The sequence below is a fragment of the Pimephales promelas genome, chromosome 6, assembly GCF_988280905.1.
Source record: "Pimephales promelas chromosome 6, fPimPro1.hap1.1, whole genome shotgun sequence".
In the NCBI taxonomy this organism is placed as follows: Eukaryota; Metazoa; Chordata; class Actinopteri; order Cypriniformes; family Leuciscidae; genus Pimephales; species Pimephales promelas.
This window is the reverse complement of record NC_142774.1, coordinates 30,885,916-30,909,860: the sequence shown is the minus strand read 5'-3', so window position 1 is coordinate 30,909,860 and position 23,945 is coordinate 30,885,916. Positions and strand designations below refer to the sequence as shown.

At 38.0% G+C, this 23,945-nt stretch overlaps 1 protein-coding gene across 1 annotated transcript in view; it reads right to left on the bottom strand.

The window, feature by feature from the left end:
• The window catches only part of sorbs2a (sorbin and SH3 domain containing 2a), a 153,746-nt gene extending 135,296 nt beyond the window's left edge, over window positions 1-18,450 (bottom strand). The window contains exons 1-2 of the mRNA XM_089132388.1: window positions 18,380-18,450; window positions 18,233-18,296 (exon numbers count right to left, since the gene is read on the bottom strand). The gene's annotated coding sequence lies outside the window, so the exon portion shown is untranslated. The remainder of the gene's footprint in view (window positions 1-18,232; window positions 18,297-18,379) is intronic.
• Window positions 18,451-23,945: the final 5,495 nt, after the last annotated feature.

Below are 23,945 nucleotides of genomic sequence, written 5' to 3'. Positions count from 1 at the left end.
AACTGAACTAGGAATAGAATACAGAAACAATGGTGACGGGAAAACAGGGTGAAATCATGATACAACCTCTATTCAGGGAATGCCTCCCGCTTGGCCTCCCTCCTTTTCTCGAGGGATGGGGACTAAGCTCCTGCACCTTGAATAAGTGGAGGCAGATTTTGAGACGAAAGAGAATAGCCTATTTCTAATGCTCTCTGTGGATTCAGATGACCCTCTCCTGGATCTTTAATCTCGCTCTGTTCAAATTTTGGATTCTATTACAGATGCCATCCTGTGACAGAATGGCTTCACTTCTAGGTGTCAGGGCCCACTCCACTAGAAGTGTGGCATCTTCTAAACCTCTTGTGAAGGGTGCACATTTATAGGATGTTTGTGCTGTGGCAGGCTAGTCCTCTCTGCACACATTCATCAGGCTCTACAGTTTGGATGCAGATTAAACCCCAGGATGTTGTGGCCTTTAGGGTTGACTCAAGTCCAGTTTGCACTCGACAAGCGTCTGTGCTTTTACACAGCGTTGTGTGCAGGCACTGTTACCTTGAGTGGGTCAACTTTGGTAGTGAAGTTCCCAAATCGTCAACGTCATGACCCGTGCCACACCTCGCTTACACCTGTGCTTCTTTTTCAGAGAATTAGAATCTATTTATGCTCATTTCTGCCACCTATTTATGGATGGTATACACTGTCATGATGTCCATACGTTTGGCCAATCAGATTGGTGTTTGCAGACACATTCTTCAGACACTGGCTCACGTGGAACTGTGGGAGTATTCCCATAGTGTCAACACCATAACGTCTCGTTCCCTTCTCAGGGAACCTGGTTACATACATAACAGTGATGCGCGGGTCAATGTATAAACAACCCGCAACCGACCGATGTTTTCAACTACCCGCCCGCAACTCGGACCGTAGAAAAATATTGTACCCGACCCGCTTCCTGACCGCATTTTTTAAAAGTAGTAAATGCTCATCAGAGCGTTATTGGGCCATAGACGTGTAACAACACAGCATCGCAAGAAGACGTCCTACACATAACAAAGGCAAAGCCTGCACTTTCGCCATCATCTTTCATTATTTCAGCAAATGTCTCCCACACTTTTACTCTTTCTATTTGTGTATTTGCAGAGCTTCCACTCCCCAGTCTTCACCTTTACTCTTGCCGCCTCCATCTTTCTGCAGACTGTAGTGATCATAGACATGGCCGGTTCGTGAACGAATCGTTCTTTTGAACCGGTTCTTTTTAGTGAACCGGTCGAACCAGTACACTAAATCGAACTGAATCGTTCGAAACAGTTCGCGTCTTGCATCAGTGCTGATCCACAAGTTACTAAAGTTACTCACTTTCAGACATGCCTGACAGTTGCCTACGAATCGAAATAAATCAATATCCTGAATTATATTTTACTCCAGTAACTCCAACAGTTCACTGAACCGAGACATGTGCCACTGTTGAGAGAAGTGATGAGCACGAGCAGCTGATACTGCGTATACCGAACGCACAGGGACAACGGTTCTCGAATCACCAGTATAGAAACGAGAACTGTTCAGACTGAGCTTGTGTGTTATCTGCGTGCCAGTTATTGCAGTCAATAATGTGTAGGGCTGTATATTTCATCAAACATTGTGTCTAGTACTATATTAATACAAATGTTTAATTGTCATCTTTTTTCAAACGACCCGACCGACCGCGACCCGAATATCATTAAAAACATTTTTGGATGACCTGTAACTGCACCCGCTCATTTCGGATCAACCCGCGCATCACTGATAGATAACCTGAGATGTTGCCTATGCCAGTATCAAAAAACAAACAAAACAAAACAAAATAAAAATCATTTATAATCAATATTCTTGAGTCAAGGAAATTGTCAAAGAGTAGGACAGAAAGGAAGAGCAAGAGAAAACAGGAAGAAATGCAAAGAGAAGGAAATAAAAAGATAGATAAAAAACTATGCTATTAATTAAAAACTTTTTGGCATGTACTGTACAATATGTCGAAAGCCTTAGAGGATGTTCATAATCTTTTCCTTTATATGTGACTGAGTAAAATGTAAATGTCCTCATTAGAGACCAAGAGACTAAGTTAAGACCTTGTTTCCGCAGTCCTTCTTATAATTAAGCAGCAGATCTATAATTAATCTGGCCATTAATAACTGTTCATCTGGCTACCCCCAGTGCTAGGATTGATTGACAGCCAAGGAGTGGTGACTTAGGGTTAGGAAGGTCCATTACTGGTCTTTGATGGAATGCAAAATCAGACTTCAGATGGTGCATGGTTTACTTCCTGTTTAATGAGGTGTTAAAACATGCTGTCATACTCGGAAAGTCACACACACACACACACACACACATTTATTCAAAGAGATCCTGCAGGTCATACCCATAAAGCAGTGCACAAGTCTTGACATTATAGCCCCTGGTTGTCAGCCTGACTGAACCACAGGTTCTAATTACAGAGGAATGAAATGCCCTATTTTTTCTCTCTCTCCTTCCCTCTTTCTCAGTATGTGCGATTCTCATCACTCTGACCCTCATTTTGCAGGAGGGTCAGCTTTTTCATTTGTCCCTAAGACTATATTATTTGCCCCGCTTACACAACCTGGCCCATTTTTCCTTGAAAAGTTAGTTTAATCAAATTTAACCTTAAATTAATCTCTTACATCATATTATTTAAGCAAGCCATTTGCTTGAGGACATGGGGCCTGATAGATGAACACACTCAACAAAAAATATATCTGAAACTTTTTCCATGAATAATTTGGGAAACTTAGATTGGCTTTAAATTGCATAACACATGGTTTCGGAGTTTGAATACTATCATTGTCAACTTTCTCTACCCTCCTAAATTATGTTCCTCAGCTCAAATGAAGCCTGGATTCTCCTGAACCATCTATTATAAGTTTCTCATCTATTATAGTGACATCCATCAACACAGGAATGCGCAAGCTCCAATAAACCTCACTTAATTTTGTTTCACATTCTTCATAGCCTCAAGTGTATATGGAATTACTTTTTAAAATTATAGAGCAAAAGTTATTTTGGCTGGACGGTTCACAAGGAAAATATTAAAATATCTATGAGGAGTTCTTATTAAAAGTCAAATTTAAAACTTGTCAGTGTCTTTCTGATTTTTTAATTTTTTTTTTTAGCTGTGATACACCACAGTGTAAAATACTGAAATAATGAAAAAAATTAAATCAAATATTTTTTAATTCCTTTATTTGAAAAGTTAGATTTCCTTGGTTTCTTAGAATGTTCTTTGGAATAGAACTTAGATCAGTTTTAGCACAAACTTTTGGAATCTATCCCAGATCGAGTACACATACCAAATACAAAGAAAATGCATGGCCACTCAAAAAGTCTCTCAAATTGTTACATTGGAGATATTAAATCATTTGTATTTTTTTATTTTATTGTTATTGAATATCAAAAGAATGAAAACAGGTTAAACAGGCATGGAAAGGACATCTCCTAAATGTTTTTACATTATGCAGTTTTTTTACATCTTCATGAACACTACAATGAATATTTTCCTTGATGTAATTTAAGATTTCCAAAAATAAAAACTGTTGCATCTGTGTTGATGAGAGAATAAAAATTAATGCGCATTGTGCAAACGCAACATTAAAATACTTAAAATAGCATTATAAACAATTCGCAACGCACCACTGACTTTAGACTAGTTTTTTTCTGGTCAGTTGCGGAATTGTTTTCTGGAACTGCAAAACAGCACTGGGGAATGTTTGCACCGAAACATGACTCCTTTTTGCGCCGGCTCGCCCAGGGAGTGCAAGTTTATTTCCTAAGTGCATCTGTGGAGGGAAAAGCCCGCAGGTGCATAATAGGAATGATTCATGTGTCAGTGTAAAAAATAATTTGCAGTTAGTTAGGGTTAGGCCCCTTTAAAGAGCTGAAGTTTCCTTTTTAAAACGGTCACTTTGTATTGTGTAGTTGATACGCAGTGGAGAAAATATCCTTGAGAATATTAAAGTCTATATTTTATATTTTGCACAGCAGAGCGTCTAGCTCGCCCATTGGCTGTGCTGTAGCAACTGTAGCGAAGCGGCTATGGCCATGATGAAGCGGCTCAGAGGTGCCGCAAAAAAAGGATATGAGAATCTGCCTCCTCTCGAAGTAGTGGTTGCCCCTCATCTCTGCCCGCCCACCACTGCTGGATGGAGAATTAGAGCAGTTCAACCATGCCAGTGCTGCATGTATTCCAGGCCAAACTTCTCCAAGCTATGGACAAGTCTGGATTGGATCTTGAGTCATTTAGAGACCTGTGCAATGCCACAGACTTAGCACTGCACGCCACGAAATCCACTGCTCAATCTATCGGCAGAGGTATGGCTAACCTGATCACGCTCGAGCGTCATCTTTGGTTAAACCTGACTGACATCAAAGAGGTGGACAGTATGGCTTTTTTCGACTTGCCAGTCTACAGCACCTGCCTCTTCGCCCTCGAGAAAGAGTTCGCTTAGATCTCCCAGCTCCCTGTTTAGTTCAGGTGGCTGGAGATTTTTCTATTGTCAAAGGGGCCATTGTGCTTCATGTGGCCCTACAAACAAACGCTTTGTACAGTGACCCATATAAATCACAAAAAGAGTATGTTTCAAACACAACACGTGAGTAACTGATCCCCCTTCACTAGGCGAACCATCCCCAGTTGTCACTCTATCTCTATTCAGTTGAGCCGAGGCCTGGCAAGCCAGCCCCAAAGCGAGTATGTGTACAAAACACAATGCACTGGTAATAGGTCCCCCTATGCAAGGCGGCCCATAGCCACATGGGCTGAATTGGGAAAAGAACACTATAAAGTGAGGTTAATCGCCCCAATTTGCTCGCAGACCCCACACTTTCAGGCAGTCATCAAGACTTTGGTGTGAAGCAGCATGGCACACATTCTTTGCACTGAAATGCTAAGCCTGAAAGCAAAAGGGGCTGTAGAGAAAGTTCCCCCTGCGCTAAGCCAGATGGGTTTTTACACTCGCTCCTTGTACCAAAGAAGGATGGTGGCATCAGGCCCATTTTAGACCTCAGACATCTGAACAAAGCTCTCATGAAACGGCCATTCAGAATGCTAACTGCCAGAATATTTTTTGAAGTGTGTTTGGGTTATATTCCATTAGGATTTAAAGCCCCCACCAATACAACCCAACACATATCAGTAGAGACCCACAGAGACCAATATAATTGCCATTACAACCAATTAAATTCCCACGAAAACCATTACATCCAATAGAATAACTGTAATGGTTTCCATGAATATAGAAACCATTACATTACTGCTTCTTTCCTGTGGGAAGCAGAACTCTATAACTTGTTAACTGGTTGGACTAATATTTTTGTATGTGAAAAGGATGTGCTTGTGTAACTGGTTGAACTTGTATAATGTAGCAGAGGGTTTTTGAAGTTTTTGTCTTTCTCCATGTCATGCACTACATATGTAAAAACATTTGTATGCAGAAATGTCAAAGAACTAGCCTTATTTGGGGAAATAAGTTTAAAGTGTTCCCAAACTTGGGAACGAGTTCTCTTTCTCGCTGGCTCCATCACAACACTAAAATAAACTCAATCTACTCTCAATAATAACGCCAAACTACTAATAATAACTCCAAACACTGACTACTACAACCCACACTGTTGCCATGTTTTGGCTTCAAGACTGAATTATTGAAACACATTTGCCATGTTTTGTCGAAGACCAAGTTATTGAAACACAGATCCCAAAGCATCCAAAATCTGGGTGTGGACCAGTTGTCCCAAGACAACACTCCCCTGGCAGGGTAGAGGTCAACCTCTTTGCCTCAGAAAGCAACATTCACTGCACAACGTTCTTTTTTATGAACAGGGATGCGCTGGCCAGTGCCTGGTCCAGACTCCCGCTCTCTACGTTCCCTCCCATCCTGATGATTGCTCAGGTCATCGAGCGGACCAGGAAGATCAGAAGCACAATCCTTCTAGTAGCCCCCCTCTGGAATACTGTAGGGTGTCTGGACAGTCTCACATGACGCAACCAATCTAAGTTTGGGGAAAAACCTTTAAGATTTGACTCGCGTCTAATAATTTACCAGCGAGTGCCAGAAAGTCTATTCCTAATGACGTTCATTGACACTTTCATGGCGAATGTGTGTTAAAACAAAACACCCCTAAAAACAGCGATGAGCCAGCTTCACACAGAAATTATCACCTCAAAACCTTCCCCTTTTCCGGCAAAAAGAAATTCCAGCCCCGAGTGTTCAGAGTGTTCAGCACCATACAGGCAGTTGGAACAGCTCTTTGTGTGCTTCGGAGGCTGCACCAAACGGTTACATGTCACGAAGCAGAGACTGTCGAGGTGGACCTGGTCCAATGGTGATTGAAGACATGTGTAGTGGCCAGCTAGTCTTTGCCGTCCACATTTGTCAGATTCTATAATATGGAGGATACCCTGCTAACAAGTTCTAGTCCTCTCTGTATAATAAGTCTGACCTGAGGGTCGTCTGGTCTTATCTGTCTAAATATGATTTTACTGTCCATAAGCACAAGTCTGTCCTGGGAAGTAATATTGTTCATACAGAGCTGGTATGGCTCCGAAAGCTCCAGTCCTCCTTTTATGTCATAAGGACCCGACTCAGGTCTGGTCCCCATTAAAAATGAATATCCCTATCAGGAGCTTTTTTTATTAGTGGCTTGTGTCTCACTGTGAACTTTGGGCATGTTGCCCTAGGTTCACCCCCTAGGATTGCTGTGCAGCTGTGCTGCGTTTTAAAATATAGGCTTCAATATTCTCAAGGAAATGAATTTCCCCACTGCATATTACCTACGCAATACTTGTTCCCTATTTTCAGGGAACCAAGGTTACATTAGTAACCGAGTACGTTTTATGTGCAAGTCTTTAGCTGAAGTTTCTTGCAGAAGCCTCTTTGCCAGTCTTGAGTTTCTGCACTTTTCCCACTTTTCAGTGTTTTCTCTCATTAAAGTGTCTATGGATTCCACTCCATTACTTTTTTATAGAATGCTTATGTGGCACAGTGCTACAGTAGGTCTCAGTTTCTTTCATGTTATCTCAAAATAGAGTTCTATTCATTACACATTCACAGATATCTCTCAAACATTTACATTTCAAACAGAATAATTTTATATGTTTGCACAGACCATTTTATTGGCCGTTTTGTAGTTGTGGCACATTTTTAGAGCGCTGCCTGAGATAAGCTTACAGACTCGTTGAGTGAGACAGTTACGGTGAGAGAGTTTTGGCTTTGTTCTTGCAATGTACAGATTAAGTTCAATGTTGTGTGTTCTTTGCATTATATGTTTTGTTGTGTGTGTGTGTGTGTGTGTATATTTTTTATGTATTTCATGTACATATTGTACACGCAAACTTTAGATTGTTACATGGGCAAAAGTTGAAAATAGGATCAATGGAGTAGAGTATCGCAGTCCTTGAGGGGCAGTGAAACAAAATGTCAATGAGTAAAGTATGTATGCTTGCGTCTATACAAGGCAATATGATAATGATGTTCTTTCCTGTTTACTAAGTGCTGGTGTTTGGAGTTCTGTCTTTTACATTGACTTTTACGTTTGAGTGATGTCATTTCCACTTGCTGAATCGTCCAATCGCGTCTTGCGTAAAGCTTAGAACAGCTTTGGATTTGAGCGAGACACGTAGCCTACAGTATGTTGCAAATGTGCAACAAGTGCAAAAAGTATTTAAATATAATAGATTCTTGATCAATATGACAGGTTTTAATGCTGGATTGTGTCACTTCATGAATGGCATGAATGGCGTTATTTTTGTGTATATTCTGGGTTTTGTGTTAATGAGCTCTTAATGAGTTGGTTCAAGTTGTCACCCGTGCACCATTTTGAACGGCAGGTTTCTATAGTAATACAGTATGCAGGGGAATTGGTATGAAATAGTTATTTTGTTTTCGTATGATCTGCTTATGCCCCACTCATGGTCTGAGGGTGGACTCCCATGCTTTTTCCCTCTAAAAATGCAACATGACATCATGACTTTTGCGTAAACATACACGCCACTTTCAAGTCAAGTGGCGTGTTATCTCTACGCATTTTGAGCTATCTGCGTGTATGCGTGTATGTATACACCATTAATGTCAGAGTGATTCCACGTGTCTGTACACGTCGTCAAATGTCCGAGCGAAACGAAGCAAACTGTGGCTCTACATCTGGCGAGCGATCTTTTTTTTCCTAGGATGGTAGGGGAAGACTCATAAATGCCATTAACCCCAGTGACGGGTAGGTTTAGGGACGGGGTTGAGGTAGTCATATCTTTATATATAAAGTAATAACGTTAAGTCAACGGCATTCATAAACACGCTGAAAAGCGATTATGCGTGCTGATAGCACACCAAAAAATGGAAATACGAACTGGCGTGTCATACACACGCTACTTCGTGAGATCAGTCTGAAAAATTTTACATTTCCATACAAAATCTCCACTTCACCACCCAGAGTTGTTATATTTTCTTGTGAGATTGGGTACCACATATCAGGAATTTGTATAAATAAAAGCATATAGGTTCAGTTTTGATTCCATGTTGATTTCAAGGTCTTCCTGGTTTTTTTTTATTAAATTTTTTTCCCCATTTGTTCAGCTGTTTGATGTAAATCTCTTTCAATTATTTATCATCCAGTTTACATCAGAAGTTATTCCAGGACAGAACTGTGCAAATGGTGTATTTGTGTGTGTGAGGGGGTGTTGGGATAGGAATCAAATCTAGGCCGTGTTTGACAGAATTCAACTCAAGGGCAAGCACTGTAGCACACATGAAAAGAAGAGAGGAGTGGAGAGAAAAAAATAAATAAGAAATATTATTGTTGTCTTTGGTGGAGGGTTGGAGAGATGAAAAAAGAAGAGCTTAAAGGGCTAAAAAGGAGGATAAAACATTTATGAATCTCTCAAGTATCAAAATGGATGGATATTGGTCCATAAAAAACATTTTACATACCTGTAGGAAATTATGAGAATAAAAGATCGATTTCCAAGGGTTTAGGGTTGAGTGTTGTTATTTTAAAATAACATTAAGCTTTTGGCGCCACTCACGGTATTTAAATTCAGAACTGCGTTTATACGTAAAAACTCCAATATGATAAAATGTTGCCACATTCACATTCATCTGTTCTGGAAAAATGCTAAATGCTTTTAGCGCCACTTAATGGATATTTTACTTTGAAACTGTTGTGAAACATGCACAATAAAGTGTATTTAGAGTTTTGCAAAAAAATTGTCAAAGGTACATTTTTCTAATGAGCCTGGGCTGCATATTTCCCTGTCTGAGACCGGTAACTTATTTTATCAGTTCATTCATTCCTGCAAATCACACTAATGACCTTGGTGTTTCAAGCCCTATACTCTGGTATTTGAGCTACAGGAACACCACGAATGTTGACTGATGAGTATACCTGTGGGCATTGATCAAGGCCTGAAAACTGCACTATGGCTGAACCGTGTGCACAATGTTGTATTAGTGATTTTAGTAATTTAGGTATGTCATTTGTGAGAGTGTCTGTCACAGAGTGACGAAAAGGAAAGGCGGAACCTTTCTTCGAGCAAGGACGTTCCCCATCGGAGCACTTCCGGTGAAACACTGGGCCGGTTCCAGTTTACCCGCGATGGCCGATCACGGGATAATGGATTGAGAAATGAGTGTCAGTTTCGAGAAATGAGGGAAGTGATCAGCGATTGGAACACGTGTCTAATACAAGGGGTATAAAAAGGCATTTTGGTGAAGGAGAAGGCAGAGTCTGGAGAAGGGAAAGAAGTGGCCGAGATAGTGTGGGAACAGGACAGATGATTGCAGTCTTGATGGATGCTAGGAAGGGGAACGTTCATGAACTGAAGAATTAATGTGCACCGATCACTTCTGGGACAGTTAAGTACCACAATCACGCTGATGACAATTCTAATAACCTACTGATATTACTTGGGTCCCTTAGCCTGAAAGTTAACCCCGGTAGTTGCGGTCTCTCAAAGCTCGTGTCTCTGCCGACATTGCTTTCTCATACTGCCCTTAAGTCCTGGTTCCATGGGAATGGAGGAAACTGGATGAATGCTGGAGTCTTAATTCATTGTACGTGTGTACATTGTAGTGTCTGAGGTGATGTAAGCACATTTTAAAGTCTTGGAAGTTGGATTTGAATACACGAGTGTGGGAAGAATACGAGTTCTGTCCTTAACTGTAACTTCAACCAGTTGACTTGTTATCCCCATGGGACGCTGGACTTTATTAACTGTGATGTGTGGAGTGTGTGTAAAGCAGGAAAGAGCCATCATTCTTGCCGACGTGCTGGCATGATTTAAAGAGGAGTCTACATCCGCGTGGTGCTTCACCTATTCTGAGGAGGGTTTCACAACAGCAGGATCTGCTGTGAAGCTCCTACCTGAGTTCTACCTACCGTCTGCCTTGAAGAACCCCCGTGGAGCTCCTTACCTGATTGCTGTTCACCGTTGTGAAGTTCTTACCTGAGTGCTGTGCACCATCTGTCTGGAGGACTGTTGTGGGATTTCTCACTGCTGCCCGTGTCAGAGTGCGTCTTACTTCCCTGCCCTCGTAACCTGTCTTGAGGGTCTGTTGTGAAGCTCCTACCCGAGTGCTACCTATTGTTGGCCTTGAAGGTCCACTGTGGAGTAGAAGTCGGAGAAGGAGAAGTCGATTAGTTGATGCCCTGTGTTGAGAGACTATTTTAAACTTAATAAAGTAAAACAACTTTGTATCTTATCACGTTGTCCTGTCTGTGGTGCTTCTCAGGGTGGAACACTTCTAAACTTTAAAAGGTTTGTTCATCCTTTGTTCATGATGAGCCATTGTTTATTGAGATAATGATACCAAAACAATTTTGATATAACTACTTCAATGATTTATTTGTGATAATTTTTGTATCAATTATTAACTCATCAAACTATTGACGTCAGGTGGAGAAGAGAGGGCCCAAGAGTGAAGTGCAGGTAAATCATGTATTTTTAATGTAACGGAGGAAAATGGCCCCTTTACAGGCAAAATGCAGTTCAACAGAAATATTCCTCTAGAAGTAATTTCAGCGGGAGACTGGACGTGGGGTAGGACTAGCCCTCAGCAAAAGATCAAGTGGGCAAAAGATTAACTGTTAAAGATGACGATGTAGTATGTCCCAAAGCTTGCCTACTCTTTTGCTACACACTCAAAAGTATGTACTTTTTCTTCACAAAAAGATACCGACGTGACAACTATCACTCACTGCTTAAACCACCATGTCCAACGATATGCCTATTGTTTGCAATTACTCAGACTCTGATAACGATTTTGTTCCGCCATCTCCTCTTCCAACACGGTGCAGTGCACGCCTTCAATTTCACAACCAACTGTGGGTAACGTGGTCCACGGAGGACATATCCAGTTTTTTGGAAGCAGACGGAATTCCCATCAGCCAAGGACTGTCCAGAGAGGATCTAATTTTTCTTGCTCAAAATACTCTGGGGAATCCATCTGAGTCTGCCACCAGTCCAGCAACTCCTTCTGCATCTGGCCAAAAAATAAGCCGGCAGAAAGAGAACTGCCAAGTCGGCGTCACCGGTGGGTATACCTTCCATTATCTATTTTTGGGGGTTGGCTGGCCCCGTCCTGGATCCATAATCCACCTATTTCTGGGGGTCGGATGCGCCCCTGCCTTTGCTCCAGACAGGAAATGCAGATCCGCTACCCTCATATAATGAACTACAGACAGGGCCTACGCCAAAGAACTTCATAAATAATCGTTTGCTGGGCTGTCAATAAATTCACATTTGTTCATCAATATATCTCCTGAGTCTTTCTGGTAGAACTGATTTATTTCATAATTTACGTATTAATTTAATATAACTTGCAACACATTTGTAAATCATTAGCATACAACTTAATAATAACAAGAGTGTGTTATCTCGCCAAGAAAAACAACTGAGCCAGGATCTCTGCCGATCTTATCAACCAGTCTGGAAATCTTTTTGTGGCAGTATCTGACCAGAAAGATCACATTCCCTTTGGCTTGAAAATACCATTTTAAAATTTTACTGTCACCATACACCCACATGTGAGTACACAACAGGGGGAAGACATTTCTTGTAATAATAACATAAAATGTAATACAGTGCACAAGCTTGAGTGTGTATTCATGTTTGTGCATTAAACAAAGAAGCAGTGACTGTATCAGGGCATCAGGAGATTGAAGGGCAGTAGGCTAATAGGATTGCTTTATTGCTTCTGAAGATCATCAGCAAGGCTGTATAGACCATTTCACAAGATGTAAACAACACTGGTCCAGAAGCACTTCCTGTTTCAGTTTGTAACTGTTTTCTTTATTTCACATGTAAAGAAAACATCTTAAAGATGTTTGTTTAACTTTTTGATCAGTTTTAAATGTTCTGTTGGTTGTATTTTATCCCAGCTTTTATGTAGTGTTAAAAAACTGAAACAGGAAGTGCTTCTGGGCCAGTGTTGTTTACATCTTGTGAAATGGTCTATACTGTGTTTGAAGGCCTTACATGTGCTCATCATTCAAAACTACCAATACACACTCACACAAACAGACTCAAACTTTTTTTTCCCATACAATCCTTGTGATATCAAATCTTTCATAAACCATTACAGGAATTCCTAACACTCAGATGTCCTATGTTATCATTCTGCATTTATATCCATTAAGAATTAAGCCTGGTTTGTGTGCCTGGGTGTGTGTGGCAGTTGTGTTTTGGAGTTGATAAGAGCTAAGTCATGCAGAGGATGGAACAGCAAGGCAGTGGGGCATCAGATTAAGGCAGGAAGCAATTACAATACTGTGTGTGTGGGTGTGTGCTTGTAACTAAGTAGTGGCTTATAGGTTGCTTCTTAATCCCAAGCATACTGAGTTTTTTCATACATGACACCCGTCATACCAGATACCAGTAAAAATGTATGTGTCGTTGCTGTTTAATATCTCTGAACAGGAAAATAAATGGGATGAGCATCTTTATACAATTTTCAGTGTAACAGCTTGATACTTCAGAAAACGTATTTATTGGCATTGGTCAAGCGCTACATAAAATAACTAATTTCTTGCAGTCAATCATTTTTGCCAAAAATGCTAAAAGTTATGCTGTGTTTGAACTCATATATTCCTCTGAGAGTGAAGGTTGTCTTGGATGCAGATGATGGCTGTTCTTTGATGTTCTTATTTCTTTCTAATTAAATTACTATAAAAACACATCCTGTCTCACCAGCCGTTCTCATTCAGCTTGCTCTAAAATTGCTTCCAGCAGTAGAGCCTTGAATTTGCTTCTGTAGTATCAAGTACGCCGTGGAAGTGCAAAACTTTTTATACATTTTAATTACAGTTACTGGCCAACAACTCACTTCTATATAAGTCAAACACTCATATCCATTTCTACAAGTGTCCTTGTTTGACAGACACAAAGCAATTTATATGTAGCCACCATAACACTGGATTTACTTATTATATTATCATCTCAGGCTGTGTGAATATTGTCAGTGCATCTGCTCAATTACATCTGCTCAATTACATATATATATATATATATATATATATATATATATATAAACATTTGATTTACAATCTAATTTACAAGGAGGTTGGGTGTTTGTTGTATCCACATTTTGTTACAAAAAATATACACATCAATAAACTTTACCGTATAAGAAACAAATTTCTGTGTTTTAGACAGGCTCACTTAATTTAGCATTTATTTTTGACATTCCACTCTAGCCCTATTGGTGTTTTATTACCAAAAAGTACTAAAAATGATATGTTTGTTTTGGTGATGATGTTTATTATTGAATATGTTCTGATAAGGCTAAAATGTTTGAGGTGATGCAGGCTATATTAGTACCATTTTGGTTATCAGATGATATTAAATGTTTCAATCTTTATTGGTCCATATCAGTGTTATTATCATTAAAGGGGTGGTTGATTGCGATTTCATTTTAAATAGTGTGTAATGTTGCTGTTGGTGCATGAACATTATCTGCAAAGTTACAGCGCTGAAAGTTCAATGTAAGCAGAGATATTGTCTTTTAAAAATCAGGAAGTTTAATGCCTACAAAAACGACTTGAATGGGACTACAACAGGTTTTATACGTAAATAACCCATACATTTACATCAACCCTCCCTCCGGAATATGCAAAAAAGGGCATGGCCATATTTCTGCGACTTATCGAAAGTGTGGTATTTTCACCCAGCTGTCAACGGACAGCTTCCAACGGACATTGTAGTTCATCAACAATGGATACAATTTATGTTTGATTATGTCCCTGAAAATTACAATCGTAACTTAGCTCTCTCTACTGTGCATTTTATGAAAGACAGCTTCCAGAATCTCCACAATTTGCATGTATAAATTTTAGACGTAATGTTTTAGTTTTATCAAATGCCAGCGCTTGCTTTATAGCCTCTTAGTTATGCTATTTCTTGTCTACGACAAACGCGGACAAATATTTTGGACCTGAATTTGTATATGTACTAATTTTGTAAATGTATTTTTCATGCATATACTTGGAACTTATTTTTCGATTTGATCAAGAACGTAAACCAATGCCAATGCTGTTTGTGTATATAGTAGCCAGTAAGTTCGATGCTATTGTGTAAAACAAATGTGATACAGTTTAAAAAAATATCGGCAAATTACCATTCAGAAATGTTTTGTAAGAGCCGTGTTTAGGGAGGTTCTGCTTGACTCTCTTCATCGCCGCTTTCTGGGTCTGATTCTGGCTCATACTGATACTGCAGTATCGACACCATTATTTACATTTGACAGGAACACATATGCAATTTTCGCCCGTAAAGGTACTGGTCATGAAGAATCCGGACAACGTGCGCTACACAGTTTAGCCAATCACAACACAACAGCCCAAACTAACCAATCTGAGCCCACTGCCTGTTTCTGAGGGAGTGGTTTCAATCAGGATGAAAACCAGTCATTCAAATGACAGAGAAGAACGCGACTTACAATATAGGTGAAATTTATGAAAAATAAGACTTTTTAAACTAGAAAAACCACAAACACATGCTATATTGCACCCCATAAACACAATCATGTAAACAAAAAAGCAGTGAAACATCCCTTTAACTAAAAATACACCCATTAAAACATTTTTTGTTCATTGAATTCAAGCTGAAATAAAATAAAATATGAATATTAGATTTAAAAAAGTCTTACATTTCTTTCAGTCAGTTGCCAATACAACATTTTTAATATGTTTAGTTTAAGCTGAAGTACTTTAAAAAAAAAACTAAAAAAAAAAAAAAATTACTAAAAAATTAAAAAAAACATTAAAAATGAAAACATGAATATTAATACAAACTATTATATAAATAATATTAAAATAACCCTGGTCTTTATTGGATATTTAATGTGCATGTTCAATTGTTATTTTTATGTTTAGATTATTAGATTAGACTTTATTTTAATAACAAACTAAATTCTTGTATTTAAAACAATTCTCTTTTTTTCCTAGCTAGTTTAATATTTTATATTTTAGACAAAACTCACTGTATAAATTTTTGTCAGTCATAAAAAAGGGGAGCCCACAAACTGGATAGTAGAACCTTTATACATATATATATATATATATATATATATATATATTAATGAAATGTGCTGAATTGCTTTTCTTGATCATCCTGGGAAAGTCTCTCCTGCAATGTACACTCTAATCTAATTGATAGTCATGAAATTCAATATCAGATCCCCAGTCTCACTTTCCTAAAAGAGATTATTACATTCGTAATAATGTAAATGAGAATGATCTGGAAGGATATCGATTAGTGGAGGATACCCTTTAATGAATCATGTTGATCTACAAATTCACAGAAACAGCTGCACCTTCTAGCTTTCTGACATGTCTTGACCTACATTATGAAAAGTTGTTTTAATACATTTGCAGAATGTCTCAAACACATTTTTCCCCTTAGCTAATACCTTGTCCCTGTCTGTTACTTTCATCACAGGCCTAGCAACTGAGCACTGTGGTGCAGCCGAAACCTTGCAGAGACCTTGATAACATCTGGTGAGGAATCGGTTCATCAGAGATTGTGTAGGGGGTGTGTTTGAGATAGAAGAGCTCAAACTGTGTGATCAAATAAGTGCTATTAAAACACACTGTCCTAAAATAGAGAAGTATAAAGACAGAAATACAGAGGGGAAAGGAATATAATCAGTGATGTAGTGGTGCCTGGAGAAGTGGGTATACTCTTAATTTATGCCCCCAATATTTTTTTAAGCGTCCAAGCAAAGGATGAACGCTCTGTGTTATAAACAGTTACGTGTAAGACTACTAGTCTTGCATTAGTATTCAATATGCAAGACGAATAGAGTAATGAATACAATAGAACACATAGAATCAGTAGTATCTTTGCATATCAGGGCCGCACATATGTTTTTCTAAATACCCAGGTGCCAGGTCCCATAAAGTATATTGTTAGGGGGGTTCGGGGGAAAATTTTGATTTTCCTTATTTCGAAATGAGAATTTTAAGGTGTTTTGATGGCCAAAAAAATTGACAACAGTAGCTTTAAAATCATGAAGTTGCCTATTTGATCAGATTCTTAAACATGAGAATCAGTTCCAATTTCAGCAACTTTTCTTTCCTAAATTAATCAATGTTTTTTGGACTAATCTGTTAATTTAATAATTGGTTCAATTGCTCACTCAAAAAGACAGTCACTTAGCCACCCACTGGCTCAATGATGCAAGTTGTCGAAAAAACGTTATACAAATATATTTATACAATAATAATGGCAATATATTTAATAGGGTGCTTGTGTTGTTAAATTGAGCTTATAATTTCCATTGTCTTTTATCAAACTGATTATTTCTGTCGGTCATTTAAAACGTCTATTGAAAAACAGCCCTACATTTGAGCTATACTTGCATCTTATCTCGCACTGTCGTTAACTGAAGTGAAGCGTCGCGTTGGGATTCGCGCTCGGCTCGCGCTTCTGTGAACAGAAATAGGCCTACTGCATTCTTTGATTGGTCTCACGAACATTTAAACATTGACGAGCAGGTGTTTGAGTGCTGAAGCAGATCAGATGAGAAGGTCAGTTATCGTCGCGAATCATTGCAGCAACAAATTAGAGTTAATACGGGTACGACTCTAACTGGGTGTTTTTTTTATTCACGAAATTGGATTAGCAACTAACGTTAAGATGCGCATCAGAGGGGATTTAGAAGTGGGTATACGCAATGCCGACTGAAAAGGAAGTGGGTATACGCCGTATACCTGCGTATACCCTGCACTACACCACTGAATATAATGGTGTGCTTGTGCATGTCTTTTCACTGTGTAAGCTGACAGATGAAGATATGCATTTCTTTCTCATGGTGCAATTGTGATGTCTTTGTGACATTTTCATAAAAGACAACAAATGAGCGGGGGGGAAAAGAGATAAAGAAGCTGATGCCCTTAATCCACTTTTAATGCCTGTACTGTTGTTTTGCTCAGAAAAGCTGTGTTAGCCTGATAAACTACACTCACAGGGGATGTTTGGCATTGAAGAAAATGGCACAAATTTTCATCATCATCTCTGATTTCTTTTAAAGTAAAGTCATCATATGCAGTTTTGGACACACATGTTGAACATATGAAGATTCATGATTTTAGAAATCTCAGGTCAACCAGCAGTCTACAGCTGACTGTTCCGAGGACATTTGTCTAAAATTAAAAGGAGATTGTGCCTTTTCTGTGGCCGCTCCACAGCTTTGGAACAATCTGCCATCTTATATGTTGCCAGTAAACAAAACAAATCAATTGACACTGAACCATGAACCACTTTATCTATTAAGTCAATCAATTGTTTAAATGTTCTTTGTTAAGATCTTCAATGCTTTAAACTGAATAGTTCAACAAGTAACAGGTGATAATTTATCACTCAACCACACTACTCAAATTCCCCACATGGGGTCACTGTAATGATTTAACCAAATAAAGAGTATAAACTCAAAATGAATAATTAACAAACAAATATCTTAACTGATAATTCAGTAAAGCCTCATAAAGTGTCAATTTCTCAATGTCAAATCTTAACGAATGTTAGGGCACACTTTCAGAGTGAAACAATACACTTTGGAAGCAAACACAAACACGGGAGTGGCTAACAAACACAAAACCCCTGTTCGCATTTTCATCATGTGCTTTCAAACACCATTTCACAAGAATCAAATATAACATACACATGATATTATAAACGTTATTCACATTTGTTATGCACTTTACATTGACTTACCGAACTCTTTTATAGAGACTTCAAAATGCAGTCACGTGCATCAAACATCTTCGACCATCTCGAACTAACCGCAAAATACACATACACAAGATGAAACAAACACATCCTATTACATTAGACTAAATGATGATCATCACATTTACTCACATAGAGCATCAATTAAAACAAGGATGATACTCGACACACGACTGGATAAATCTCATGCACTGCTGTTTGCCGTTTCTCTCTGCATTGCCCGCTATTGACACGTCATCATCAGCGCTCAAATTTCTTAAAGGGGAAGTACTTTTCTACAAGTTCAAACACCACCCGGCTACACATAAAGGCTGCATTTACACTGCAGGTCTTGATGCCCAAATCCGATTTTCTGACTACATCCGTTTTTTTTTTTTTTTTTTTTTTTGACGACCTGCTTACATCATCTTTTAAAAGTGACCCATATCCGATTTTTGCATTCACACTGAAACTACCAAATGCAGACGTTTTAATGGTTCTGATCCGAGAAATTAAGCAAAACAACACGAAATTCAATGGATGGCGATGCGAATAAAATTATCCAGTGTTTTCTTTCCACAATATTTCAATAAGTCATCAAAACATTGGTCTCGTGCATGAGCCCATTGACTTTTAACAGACCCCCTAAAGATTATGGGTTTAGTGGAGGTTAAATGAGAATGAATGGGGAAAAGAAAAATGCCTTTATCGCAAATGTGATTGGTTGACTATGATGTGTTCGCACATCCATCTGAATGAACAAAATGATGGCATAAATGGAAAGACTAGTAAAAAAGTCAGTAAAGTAAACAGCTCAGGCACTAAGATATGACCACTTGATGTCATGTCAAAATTATACTTAAAATTACCTAAAACATGATGACTGTGTGGAGTTTTTTGTGTGCAATCAGCTTGGTGAAATTAAAGGTATTCTCGTCTGTGACCAGTGTTTATCGAGCATGATGACTGATGATCCAAAAATAAGTTGACTATTAAAACGAACAACTGACCATCAGTTCTCAAATAAAATATATTGCTTAATTGTTACTCCCATTAGCTATTATTTTGGGGGAAAATGCTTAAAACATTAACTTAATGAGATTTATAGTTGGTTTAAAAAAATAGATCATTAATTACATTGTTAATGTAAAAATGAAGAGTTCAGATGCAAAAGCCTCTAAGTGCCATTTGAAATTTTCTTATAAAATGATAATTTTTATCGAGCTTGTATATTTAAGTTCAGTGATTTCACTTAAATGGCAATGAAGATTACCTATTAATTGTCATTTAAGTGAAATTACTGAACTTAAATATACAAGCTTGATAAAAATGGTCATTTTAGAAGAAAATTTCAAATGGCATTTAGAGGCTTTTGCATCTGAACTCTTCAAATACAAAAAGGAATTGTATGTTCCCATTGTTGGAAAAACACCCAGTAAAATTAAGGTTTGGGATAATTCTGGCTTTGCTCTCAGAGGAACAGAGAAGATAAATTAAACAAAAGAGGCAGCAGAAAGCAAGCTGATTTATTAAGGCTCTTGCCAGGCATCCAAAAAGTCGATCAGCCTGCAACTGTGCAGACCAGCAGGAGTTTTACTTGTGTGTGTGTTTGTGTCTAAAACAATAGACATTAGACAATAGACAATATTTAGAAGTCTGATAATTACACTCCACACAGAAAAAAAAACTACAGTGATTATAGCAAGAAAAAATGCTCCTTTGATGGACACAATGAGTGCATATGTGAGTAAATGATGAACATTTAATTGTTCCAGAGATATTGCCATCAAGCGTGCATGTGAAGCGACTAATACAGACTACAGTACACGTACGCTAAATTACTATTCACATCACGTGCGTCAACATACATTAAGAAAGTATCATGGTATAAATTACTGTAATAATGTGCACGTACATGCACGTGTATGTGTAGTTCAGAGAAGAGTGACTTTGTTTGCTTTATTCCAAAATGACACCATGTCACTGTGGGAGTCTGAGGTCATACATGAACAAATTGTTGTTGAAGGCTGTACAACACATTCATAAATGTGTCCCACACGTGTACTGTTGGCCCAGGGGTGTTATTTGACCCCATACAAATCAGGACCATATTCAATGGAATAAATGCAGAACTACTAAATTGCCAATATTTATTTCAATGGACGATTTCGGCCGGAAACAACTACTTAAAATGTAATCATAGAAACACATGGATAATAATAGGGAACTCGCAGCTGGGGAAAAGGTTGTTTGATAAAAAAGAAAAACAACCATTGTGTTTGTCCATGTGTGTCACAGAATGAAAAAAAGCACGATTTTCAAAGGCACCCATTTTCTGAAGGAAACTTTAAAAGCTCAATTCATGTTGTCACAAAGCTTGTCAAATCACACCTCCATATTCTGTGACGTGTCACTAAAGAATAATATGAAATATGAGATGGGAAAATGAAAACTAAGATGAACCATTATTTTCACAATATTTTAATATGTCATTAGTCAAATTGTTATAATAATTACATTCAAATTTTATTTTCAGTCTATCTGAAAATCTATCTATAAAAGTCTATCTATTTCAGTCAAAATTTATCAAAATCAAAATTTATCAAAAATGTTTAATTGTTCAACATACATAAAATAGGGTTTTCAAGTTTCAAGTTGCCCATGTTCTGTTGCAGCTGCTAACAATTACTGAATAATTTAACCTTACTGAATATTAATTTAATGAGGAAGTCAGAACACAGGTCACAAGGCCATATGCAAAAGGTAATTAAAGGGTTAGTTCGGTATTTTACACTTAAACCCGGTTTTAAGATAGTGCCAAATAAAAAAAAAAGCTGCAAAAGATGCTTTCAAAACAGGTTTTAAGTATATTTTGCAGCCATTTTTGTGTGAGCATATCAGTGTAAACTAAAGTTTAATGAGTTTTATGAATAATTGTTCCAGTGCACATAGACAACCATTGTGGAGGTGGGGGGATGCTAACACAAAAACTCAGATTGTGTTCGGCTGAAAGAAGAAAGTCATTTACACTTAGGGTGAGTAAATTATTGGATAGTTTTATATTTTGGGTGAACTATTCCTTTAAGAATCACTGCTTTAAAGGAAACAAGTTGCATGTGGCTCAGAGTGAAGAGAGAAACGAAGGTGATAAGAAAGCAATGAAACAATTAAAATAAAATAGCTAAAGGAGCTGAATGCAGCCCTTTTTATTCCCTAAAGGTTCCTTTTCTTCACTCCTATTTGATTGTCAATCAGTGGACAGTTCACTTCTGCTACAGATGTTTCCAGTCAGCAGCTCCTAGTAAGTGGCCAATTACTCTGGGTTTTCAGGATTGAAGGACCATCTCTTCTATTACCCATGTTACTGAATCTCTAAATCACAGTAATCATAATTACTAAACAAATGAACTAATTCTTAAACAGCATGCTCAATCAGCAAAATATTTATATCATTTACTTAATGCTACTTGTTGGCGTGGAAGTGCTTTCCTACAGTCACAATAATATTCATAATAATTAATATTAATAATAATTTGTCAGTGTGGTTATATTATATGTATATGTATATGTATATATATATATATATATATATATATATATATATATATATATACCTAGTATCTTGAATATAGAGTGGTGCAGGCATTACTAATTCACAGATGGTTCCTTTCAGATTTTCCAATTTTATAATGGGGGTTTTCGATTTATGTGTAAAAAGATTGTGGCAAACATAACCTATACTTTGTGACGTTTTGTTGAACAACATAAATTACCCGCATCTATATCGAGAGCTGTGATGAAACTGCCATATCTTCCCATGCTTTTCTTCTTGGAATCTCCAGTTTAGCGTAATCGTAGACATGGATAAAAAACAATTTCAGAGGATAAAGTTATTCAAGAACTTTCAGAGTGAAGAGCCGAGAGGTAATAAAATAATATTTTTTGAATAAATTAATTAATATTTGCTGATCAAATGCAACAATCAGTGTTCAAAAGCATGTCCTTGTATGTTTGCTATCATCATTTTGTGTGCATATAAATAAAAGCAAATGGAACAGACATTTTAAAGGGATCGCACTATAATTCAGCAAAAAGAAAGAGAGAGAGAGAGAGTGTGTGTGTGTGAAAGAGAGAGAGTGAGAGAGATGGAGTGAAGGACACAGAAGTTGATCGCTCGCTGCCATGTCTCATCCCATCAGTCAGTCTAAATGCAGTTCTTTTTTGAAGGCTGGTGAGTTGTTAGGCTCCCTCAGGATACTGCAAACACAGATCCAAAGCAGCCGTGTGTAAAACACAGATCAGGTGCAACAAATTACACAGCTCTGAGCATAAAAGAAGTAGTTCACTCAAACATTATGTAGTCATTTACTTACCATTCAAAAATTATTTTTTTTTCAAAAATTACTCACTAAAAATAAAATGTAGTGGCCAGTAAAACACATACATAGCCTACATAAATTATATTTTATAGTATATTTAATTGTGTGCTTAATGTGGTAACATCAACATTAATTGATTTTATTTAAGTCAAACATTATTTAACATCTCTGAATCAAACCCTAGCTGAACTATTTCTTAAAGGGGTGGTATATGCCCCTCTCACAAGATTTCAAATAAATCTCTAATGTCCCAGAGTGTGTATAGTGAAGTTTTAGCTCAAAACACCCCATGGATATTTTTATATAGCATAAGAATATCCTGTAAGTTTCAGAACTGAAAACGTCCTTGTTAGTCCAATAAAAGCCTTTATTGACACCAGCCTCTTCAAACGACTCTTTTTTTCAAAGTGGGGAACTATAACGTCAAAGAGGATAAAACACCACGCCCGCAGAAGAAGATCAATGCCTACTTCAACACGGCCGGTTTAGCCCCACCCACCGATTCATGCATTACATGCATAGCTAACTATCATAGATGCCTTCCCTCATGTGCGCCGACGAGTGAGTTGAAACTCATTATAATATGCAAAACTGTTATCCACTCACAGCAGTGGGCGTTAACTTCCAAGTCTTCAGTGTGAGACGCCCATAAAAACCGAGCGTTTTTCAGGTAGGCTAAAAACTAGGGTAAAAAATAGCCTATTACTTATTCATTTTGATGTTTTTGAATGCAAAAACCAATCGAACATCATATGTTGACCTCAGACAACAATATAATAAAATTTAAAAAGCCAGTTCATGACCCCTTTAAATGCATGTGAGCTGCAGCTCCCGATACAGTGGGCGGAGCTTCAAGAGTTAGCAGCTCCGATTACCCCACGCAGACACATGCTAAAATGTGAGAAACTGTTTTGCCTTTTATGTTTAGAGTCAGACAAAGATGAAGAGACTAAGAAGAAGTGACAACATGTAGAATGCAACAGGACATATCTGAATGGTTAGTTGATGAATTTACGTTGCTGATGTGGAGTTAACTATCTTCAGTTAGCATATTCTGTCAGGATAATCTAAATCACTTCTATAGGAACTGTTGTGAGATGCACACAGAGTGACTTTCTAATTCATGTGAAAAGACAGCCCGTTCTCATCCCAAGGCGTCATATACTGACGCGTTTGACATTTCATCTACATCCAACGCACACGGCATCCTTTAGCGTCAATATGAGAAGCAGATATTTATGGGCCAGAAGGCACCTCCTAGTGGTCTAACCCTAAACCTACCCCAGAACTAAACCTACCCATAACCGAACAATGCTCTTTGCATGGTATATTGACGCTAA